The 9,755-nt window shown below is 29.9% G+C and overlaps 1 non-coding gene across 1 annotated transcript; it reads right to left on the bottom strand.

The window, feature by feature from the left end:
• Positions 1–1,532: 1,532 nt before the first annotated feature.
• On the bottom strand, positions 1,533–4,019 carry LOC119371056 (uncharacterized). The gene is made up of 2 exons (XR_016321803.1): positions 3,721–4,019; positions 1,533–3,625 (listed from the first exon to the last, which is right to left on the bottom strand). It is a non-coding gene; the product is annotated as an uncharacterized LOC119371056 (transcript).
• Between the last annotated feature and the right edge of the window lie 5,736 nt (positions 4,020–9,755).

Below are 9,755 nucleotides of genomic sequence, written 5' to 3'. Positions count from 1 at the left end.
TTTTTCTTGGCTAAAAGAGCAGTTTCATGGAAAAGTAGAAAGCAATCTGTCATTGCTACTTCCACAATAGAGGCTGAATTTGTGGCATGCTTTGAGGCCACTGTTCACGCATTGCGTTGCAAAACTTTGTCTCAAGTTTAGGCATTGTCGACAGTATAGCTAGACTATTGAGAATTTACTGTGATAATTCTACAGCTGTTCCTCTAAGAACGATAGGTATTCTAAGGGTGCAAAGCACATGGATTTAAAGTACCTATCAGTGAAAGAAGAAGTGAAAAAACTCAAGGTGTCAACTGAGCATATCGATAATGATCTGATGATAGCAGATCCGCTAACTAAAGGCTAACCGCCCAAAATCTTCACTGGCCATGTTAATAGGATGGGCATTATAGATAAGTCCTTGTTAGCATGATGTTCAAACTTGTATATATATATATATATATATATATATATATATTCACTTACATATGGTTATTTTGCTCATATTATTGTGACAGATGGGAATTCAATTAAAGATGTGTTTTTGCTTGTTTATGTGTTATCCACATTATAGATGTATACAATAATAATTTGAGTGAGATAACAATAATATTGATTGTAACAATGTATTGTTCGTTGAATCGTTTCTTGATTAAAGTTATTATGAATTGAGATGGTCTGTGATGTTGGAAGGAATCATGTCGATTAACGACTTGTGACCGCCATAATTTGGTCATTTTAATTCTAATTAAGGTTAACATGATAAATTCAAGAAATTCACATACGCCAAGTGGGAGATTGTTAGATTATTTTAATAATCTATGTGGCCCATGTAATTAAAGGGCTGGTTATAATTAAGGTGGCCCAAGATGATGGTTATTGGACTTAATGGGATGAGGACCAGCTAAAAGATCAAGGAAATCAACAGCGTGGGTTAAGAGAGTGTGACGGGTACCTCAAACACATAACGGTGATAGGTTGTTTGAGAGAACGTGAAAAGAAAACTCTCATTGCTGTTGATGGTTCTCTGACCATTAACAGAGAAATTACGGACAAAAATGCCAGAGTGAAGAAAAATAAATCTACTATTACGGTGAGAATCAAATTGTTGCAACGAGATAATCAATATATATGGATCAAGGTACGCTTCCGCTTATTGTGTATTCTTATTAAACAAATTCTATGAACAATAAGATCTAGGCTATATTAAAGTTTATTCAACAAACACATGCTATTATCATTAAAGGCCTAATGTGTAAATTCACCAGATAAATTCTCAAGATAAATTAACTTAATTGCATAATCAGAAAATTGTATTTTAAATAAATAATCATGCAAACTTCAGGTTGCATGTTGACAATAATCTTTGCAAACTTCAGGGTGCAAGTCAATAATAATAATAATCTTTTGGATGCATCCACAAAGTATCTAAATAATCCACATGATGGAAGAATTGATCAATAATTTTACTTTATATATTCCAGAAAATGCAAGTAGTTCTTTTGAACTCTACTTGGTGAATGCTCAATAATTAATTTGCTTTGAGAACAAACTAAACATGAAAATTCATTATAGATGAAGAAACTTTTGGTTCATCAATAGATATCCATATAAGGATTAAATTTTCTTTTTCGCATCATTATTGATTGGGATGATCCATATAAGGGCTTGGTCTCTCTTTTTGTTACTCTCTCTACTCTGATTGCCTCACTCTCTCCCTCTTTGTTCTTGCATGTGTAGTAAAAAGTGAGTGTCCAACCTCTTCAACTCCTTTCTTTGCTTAGCTCCTATTGGTCCACATCACAGACACCACTTGCACAAGTTGTATTTGAAAAGTTGTTTCCACCACCCAATGAAATGATAAGAAATGGTAAGAGGAGCTGCTCATGAAGTTAGATATAATGTCCCTTCAAAACTGCAATGTTTTTGTCCCAAACGATTTGTCAGAAGATCATTTCACAGGTTGTTTAGCACTTGGTCCACATTGATCAACTCTCCTTCTTTCTTTCTTCTTGGGCTGGTTGGGCATTGAACCTTTGATTCATTTGGCTTTCTAGAGCATTATTTGGACTTCATAAGCAACAAATCTTCGAAGATTTTCTTTGCATTGATTAGGTGCCAAACGGATCATAATTGGTCCGTTTTTGCTTAAAATAGCAAATATTAATCTAGCTCATGTGCAAATCAAATAAAGAGATAAAACCATGCAAAATGGAGTTTATTCTTATTTTAATATTAAAAATAAAATTAAATTTAATTAAAACAAATGATAAAATACATGCGTGTTTTGTTATCACAAATCACCCCGTCACATGCATTTCACATGTCATTTAATACTGAAAATACTCCTTTGCGCTTATTAAGAATCAATTTAATCCCCTTCTCTCTCTCTTCTCTCTCTCTGTCCTCGCCTGTTCCGATCAAAACAATAACCTCAAATCTCTTTCACAGCACTAAGCTCTTCTCAAGTCACCTCTTCTAAAAACCCTTACACCATTTTCATCAATTTAGCCATTTACCTCCATACACCATTCCTAATCACAAAAGTAACTAAATGTATACTTGCAACACCTTACTCACAACCATCGATCAATATGGCCCCAAAGAAAAAAAAAATCAAGAATAAAGGAACCAGGGTCAAGCCAACAACACAATAGATCTGGTAATAGTTGTTACAAGTTAGAAGCTATTTGTGGTATAGGACCAGAGATATGATTTCAATTGAAGCTAGTGACCACTATCCATTCTTTTCTCTCCCTTCCTTGCATAGATAAACACATAGATAGAGAATGACAATTATCATTCTCTCATAAAATGCTTTGTTACTGGGATTTGGTTCGGCATGAAAAATTATCGATTTAGCAGCTCTATTTTCTTTTATGGATTTTTTCATATTAAAACTGAGAGATGAAAATTGGGATGGATTGTTTTGCTTTAAACAACTTGTATATATAGGGAATTTCAAACTGACTCAATTTCTTAATGATTTGAATTTTGGTTGGATAGTGAATCTTGAAAATTAGTCAAAGATTATTTGAATGTTTAGAAAACTTCTGCAATTTATTTTGAAAGAAAATCAATCTTAGGCTATGTTTTATTTGGAAATAGAAGGTAAATAGGTTAAGTAAATCATATGAGGGTAATAGTGTCTTTTTAAGATTAGATGGCATGTGGAATACATGTGACTGGCTAATTTTATGGCTAAATGACACCTCAGATGTGGCAAATGCTGGATCTTGTTTTGATCCCGATGTCAAGTTCGGCCTGCCACAAATGCAAAAAAAACTTGATTGAAAAGTTTTCTAGACATTAGATACTTGATTGAAAAATTTTTCCGTTTAAATACTAAAATAACAAAAATCAAAAAGTTCGGACGCTAATCATACAAAACCCTTTTTTAAAAAAAAAAAAAAAAAAAAACAAAATGCAGAGATCTATTCGGGTGGGTGAGGTTTTACAAGGTTAGGCGTATTTTCAGTCTCTTTTTTTTTTTTTTTTTTTTTTTTTTTTTTTTTTTTCTGGTGGGAATGGGTATTTTCAGTCTCTTAGTTTAGGTCTCGCCATATAATCATTGTATACTTACCCAGATAGTCCGCAGAAAAAAGATTGGCAGATCACAGTCCAAGTAAGCTGTGGTCTATTCCTCCTTAAAAATATAAAAGCCAGAAAAATCAAGTTAAAACAACTACAATAATAATAATTTAATTAGCAAAATAAGAAATTATATATAAAGAATTCTACCTTTCAAATATAAGAGCAAGAGGGATCATAAAAGCCGCACCAAAAATCCAGCAATAAGCAACCAAAATTCTCAAGTTCATGCCATCTTTTGCAGCCAATTTGTAGAAGACATTCAATCCCGCAATTGTAAATTGAATGAAAACCATTATACTAACTGGCTTCAACCCATGCAAAACTTCCTTCATTTGTCGCATTTTCGATTCTATTACCTTATAGTTTTAAATTCCTTTTGAATGGTAAATTTGAAATTGGATTGAAATTTATTATTAAGAGCACAATCAAGAACTTGTTGGTGTAAAGTATTGCCAGAGAAATGAATGAGCAAATATGGAACAAGTAGTCTATAAAAATAAGTACAAGAATCCTAACCTATTCCACAAATCAAGGGAGCAACTATGGAACAAGTCAAATACAACAGTCAAATAACTCGAGCAGCTTTGTATGTGTAAAGATTTATTTAAGATTTTTCCTAAAAACAAAGACAAAAAGGAGGATTCATTAAAGATTGGATAGGATTGGCTAGCAAATTACGTGGCTACTTATAAAGAGACAACTCTTCCATTTACAATCCCTTCTAATATAAATATTTGTCATAATTCAAGCTCGTTTGTGATAGTCATTTATCTTGAGTTTTTTATTCATTATAAACATGAAACAGTTTTTAGTTTTTGATTACTTATTTTTTAAAAATTATTTTTTTAATTTTTTTTTTTTTTTTTGGTTCACGGTGTGAAAATTCTTTTAATTATCAAACTTCTCTCTTATTAAGTCATTACAGATTTTAGTTAATAATAAATTTTCTAAAAATCCAAAATTTCAGACGAAATAATTAAAAATATTTTACAATTTAATTTTAAAATTTCAGTGTTAAAGTAACTATTGATTATTATATTGAATAAAAACATAATACCCAATTATTGTAATGAATAAATAAAACTAAATGACATTAGATTTATACAGATAGAGAAAATAATAATAAATATAAAAATAATACTAAATAGAGAAGAGATAAAAAAAAGGCTGAGAATTTGAATAGAGATAAAAATATATGCTTGTATATTTTGGATAAATAAATGATATTAGATTTATATAGATAGAGAAAATAATAGTAATAACAACAACAACAATAATTTTAAGACAATAAATTTTATAAAAATGAAAAAAATGGAAAATATAGAATTAAAAACAGAAAAACACAATTCTATAAACCACTATTTATACTTTCGTAAAATTTATTTTTTGTTTTGAAAAAAGTTTTTTGAAAAGCAAAGAAAAAAACTAAATAAATTTAAACAAACAGGTTTTGTTTATTTTTGAAAGAAAAAAACGAAAAATAAAAAATTAATCGAAAACAAACAACACCTCAGCTTATTTGATATTTCTTTTTTGATATTGGGTGGATGAATTTGAATTATCCTTTCTCTATTAATATACACATCAGTATACAAGTTTTCTATTACAAGCTTTCTACCATAAGTTTTGAAGGATTACTGCATGAAAATTGTAATGCATAAATTCAAAAATCTTAAGATTTATCTTCATCAAGGGGAGTAAATACGCATTGTACTATTTTTCCCTTTAAACAAGATTTTTTTCACTAGATTTTCTTGTAAAAATTTTTAATGAAGCAGTATTTCAACGCATATTTAATAAAAGAATAATGTATTCTTTTCCTTCACTAAGAATTTTTTTCCCACAAGGTTTTTTTTTTTTAATAAAGTTTAACGAGACATATTCTTTGAAGAATGGACATTCAAAAGGGAGTGCTATGAAATAAATAGATGTCTTATATGAGCTAGATTATTGCAAACTTTTATCTTCTTAATTTGTGTAGGATGCTATTAGAGTTCCACTTATGTAACTATATATATATATATGGCTTCTCATCAATAATAAACACACTCTCGTATTGTCCTCATTCTCTCTATTCTCCCTTTACTTCTCTCTCTATTTTTCTATTATTTTATGACACTAGTCTTTTTATAACGTGCGTTGCACATTGATTATATTCGTTATTTGTACTTGTTCAATTTTTTATAACATTTTTTACTTGTTATTTATACTCTTTTTATTTTTAATTTTAAATATTGGTTATAATTGTTTGTCTTATATTATTTAGATTTTTATAATGTTAAAATAAAATTTCATATAAAATTAATGTGAATATAACAATTAATTAATAAAACAGAAGTATGAATATACATACACATTTCAGCTTAATTTATATCATTATTTATCTAAAAATAATTATAACTATAATATCACCTAATAAATATGTTTCAATATATATAAATATATAGATATAACAATAATATATTACATATATTTTTAAAATTAAAATTTTTAACTGTTCATCATTCTATAATATCACCTAATAAATATGTTCATTTTATTTAACAATAAATTTTAAAAGTAAAAATTAAAAAATTTTGAAAAGCTTAATTATGTACATTCTATTTGAAAATTTGTTATAAAAACTATCCTTTTTTCCTTTTTTTTTTCATTTCTCTCCTAAATAAAATATTTTTAATTATAATAAAAATAGAATCAAATATTTAAAAAATAAATTCATAAAATAAAATATAAAAATTTTCAAATGTCTAATTATCATATATATTTATTGAAAATAATATATTCGTATTGTTTTTCTTTTAAAAGAAAATATCATGTATTATATTAAATGTCCATCCACATTACATCTTTGAGAAAATAAATTTATTTTGGTATTAAAAATTCTTAAATTATTTTTTTCAGGGTTTTTCTTATATATTTGAAATATTTACATTATTTTATATAATAATTTAGTTTACACAAATGTTACAGAACAGTTAGGGACATACTCTAATATTGCAATAAAATAAATACTTACATGTGTTATAGAAGTTAAAGTTTAAATAAATACTCCTGAATACCATTAAAGATAATATGATTTTGATTGATTTAGTAATTAATTCATTGTGAAATTTAAAAATAATCGACAGTAATCGATATTTAATTGAATGTAAACTTTTTAAATCAATTAATAAAAAAATTAATTGATTAATAATTTAATAACATAATTATCAATTATTAAGAATTCAAGTTATTTAATCAACTCAAATTATTATCAATTATTCAAAAGGATATTTGGGATTCTTAAAATTTCAATCCCATTACTCCCCTTTCATCCCCACTTTTATATATAATATAGATAAATAGAAGATATATATAGATATAGATTAATTGTTAACTTTTATATTTAAAACTTGATTCGTATGAAAAACAAATTAAAATTGATGGCTAACATCTTCAACTTGCTAAATTTTTCTTGTATTTAAAAAATTTAATAAAATAAACTATTTTGCTGATCAAAACAAAAGGTCATACTCCAAGGAGTCTGCAGTCATTTATGCGTTCTTTCAGTGTTGCTATGAAGATTGTCTTATTAGAGTTTTTTTTTTTTTTTTTTTTTTTTTTTTTTTTTTTTTTTTTTTTTTTTTTTTTTCTCTTAGTATATGTTTCCCATTTTCAGCTTTCCAAATTATATTAGGCGGATCTTCACAAGGGTCTCAATCAAACAAATTTCATTATCTTTTATTTTCTCCAAATCAAAATATAACTGGTTGAAGATTTATTAATTTCCTAGAAAAACAAAATACATAATTAACAATTCACTCACATGCTGTAAGTTTTCTTTTTAAGTAATGATTTCAAGTATGTATTATTAAATGATTTCATTATTATATATGGCCTATTTAAATCCAAATTATATATGCTGAGAAAAAAACAATAATTTTAATAAAAAATAAATAAATAAAACATACAAAATATATATATATATATATATATATATATATATGCCTCAAGAGGACAAATTATTATTGTGAAGTAAAAAAAATAATAAATAGAGCAACAGATTGTTTCATTTAATATTGGTGAAACTAAACTCTCCATGAAGGATACCAATACAGGAATCACACGTTTAGAAGTCTCAAATGTCTTCCATTTCTTATTCTTCAAAACGTACCGTATCAATTTTGCATTACCACCACATAACTTACTACCCATAAAAACTGCATTACCTGTAAAACAAAAATGTCCTAAAACTATGTGCATTCTCTTTTGTGGGATGGTTATCAGTTTGGTCCAAGACGATGTCGTACCATATTCTTTCATTGCCCAAATATTTAAACAAAATGTCGAATTTCTGCTTATAGTGTAGTAACAAAGGCACCCTTTCATGACACTTAATTCATACTTATTGTTAGGAATCAGCTCTGATACCAGTTGTTGGGCATCAGCTCTGATACCATTCGTTGGGCTCTTTCAACGAATTAATTGAAAATTAACGCAGCGGAAAAATAGAAATGGGACACACAGAAATTTACATGGTTCACCCTCAACTGTTTTAGGGCTACGTCCACAGGACAAATCCCGAATAATTCTTCCATTATTAAAAATAGTAGGTACACAGAGAGTAATACAAAAATAGTGGCACTCAAAGTGTTTCCCAAAAACACTCCATAATAATTTTCTCACTATTTTTCTCTCCCCTAGTTTTAAGAAACCCTTCCTAAAACTAGACACACTCTCTCTACATTTTTTTTCTTCTTCGTCTTTCTGCTGTGTGTGTTTTTCAACTGAGGAAAATCCTCTCCTATTTATAGGAGAGGAAATGTGAGAGCCGTGTGTGAGTTACACACGGCTCTTCATTTAGGTTGGTTGCCAACCTTCTGCTAACCTTCTACCAACATTTTTAAATAACACGGTTTTTTCCTTTTTTTTTTCTTTTTAAACTGTGTGGGTCCCACTTGAGTGGGCATCACCACAACAAATCTCCCCCTGCACACTCAAGTGGGGACGTTAGCCATCATCATCCCTACAGTTATAATCTATTAGATCTGCCCACCATCTTGTACCGCCGCTACAACTTTACGGGACACGCCGCCCGACCTCCTTTTATCAGGAAAACTTTCGACACAAGGCACCACCTGCAGATCTTTTTCCGGTCTTGGTCCTGTTATTACACGTTAGTAATTTTGACTGCCACAACACGGCTCCCCCTGCAAATGTGATTGGATATCCTGAAAATCCATTTCACTGCAGTCCAATGTTCCTTTTTCGGATAATCTATTAGATCTGCCAACCATCTTGTACCGCCGCTACAACTCTGCGGGGCACGCCGCCCGACTTCCTCTTATCGGGAAGACTTTCGACACAAGGCACCACCTGCAGATCTTTTTCCGGTCTTTAGCTACCACAAATGAACCTTTTGTGAGCTTCCACTGACCATTTCTGAAGGTGCTACAGAAACCTTCATCATCAAATCTACCAACCGAGATTTGGACGCATGCTCGAAAAACACATTCCTCATCAGTCTTGTCTTCCGGTTTAGTTCAACTAAACACGGGCAAATGCATTCTGATTACCATAAGGAGATCTCTCATTTCTCCATATGTGGTAATTCCCGCCATTTAGACTGATCATTTTGCTTGTCCATTTTGATTTGCGCAAAAAATCATCACTAACATAAACCGTATACGTGAACAGTAGTATACGTAAATAGTGACCATGAATAGTAATAGTATACTAGTAACTGTATGTATGAATAGTAACTGTGGAATAGTACTATGCATGAATAGTGCTGGGCATACTTGAAACGAACTCAGCAATGCCAATAGTACTGTTCACCATCAACTTTGACTTACTATTTTACTATTCATCACTAAGTCGATTCTGCAATGTCTTTCCGAGCGGACAGCACCAATGGACTCGTCGTAATTTTCTCTTCATCCTGGTATATTTATTTTCAAAATATATCCATGAATCCGGTACCGCTATCTGACCGGCTAGATATACCCAAACCTTCGGCTCTGATACCACTTGTTAGGAATCAGCTCTGATACCAGTTGTTGGGCATCAGCTCTGATACCACTCGTTGGGCCCTTTCAACGAATTAAGAGAAAATTAACGCAGCGGAAAAATAGAAATGGGACACATAGAAATTTACGTGGTTCACCCTCAACTGTTTTAGGGCTACGTTCACGGGTAAACTC

This window comes from Jatropha curcas, chromosome 7 (genome assembly GCF_041381405.1).
Source record: "Jatropha curcas cultivar XTBG-Jc1 chromosome 7, XTBG_Jcur_1.0, whole genome shotgun sequence".
Taxonomy (NCBI): domain Eukaryota; kingdom Viridiplantae; phylum Streptophyta; class Magnoliopsida; order Malpighiales; family Euphorbiaceae; genus Jatropha; species Jatropha curcas.
The sequence above is the reverse complement of the archived record's forward strand: the minus strand, read 5'-3'. Positions and strand labels throughout refer to the sequence as shown.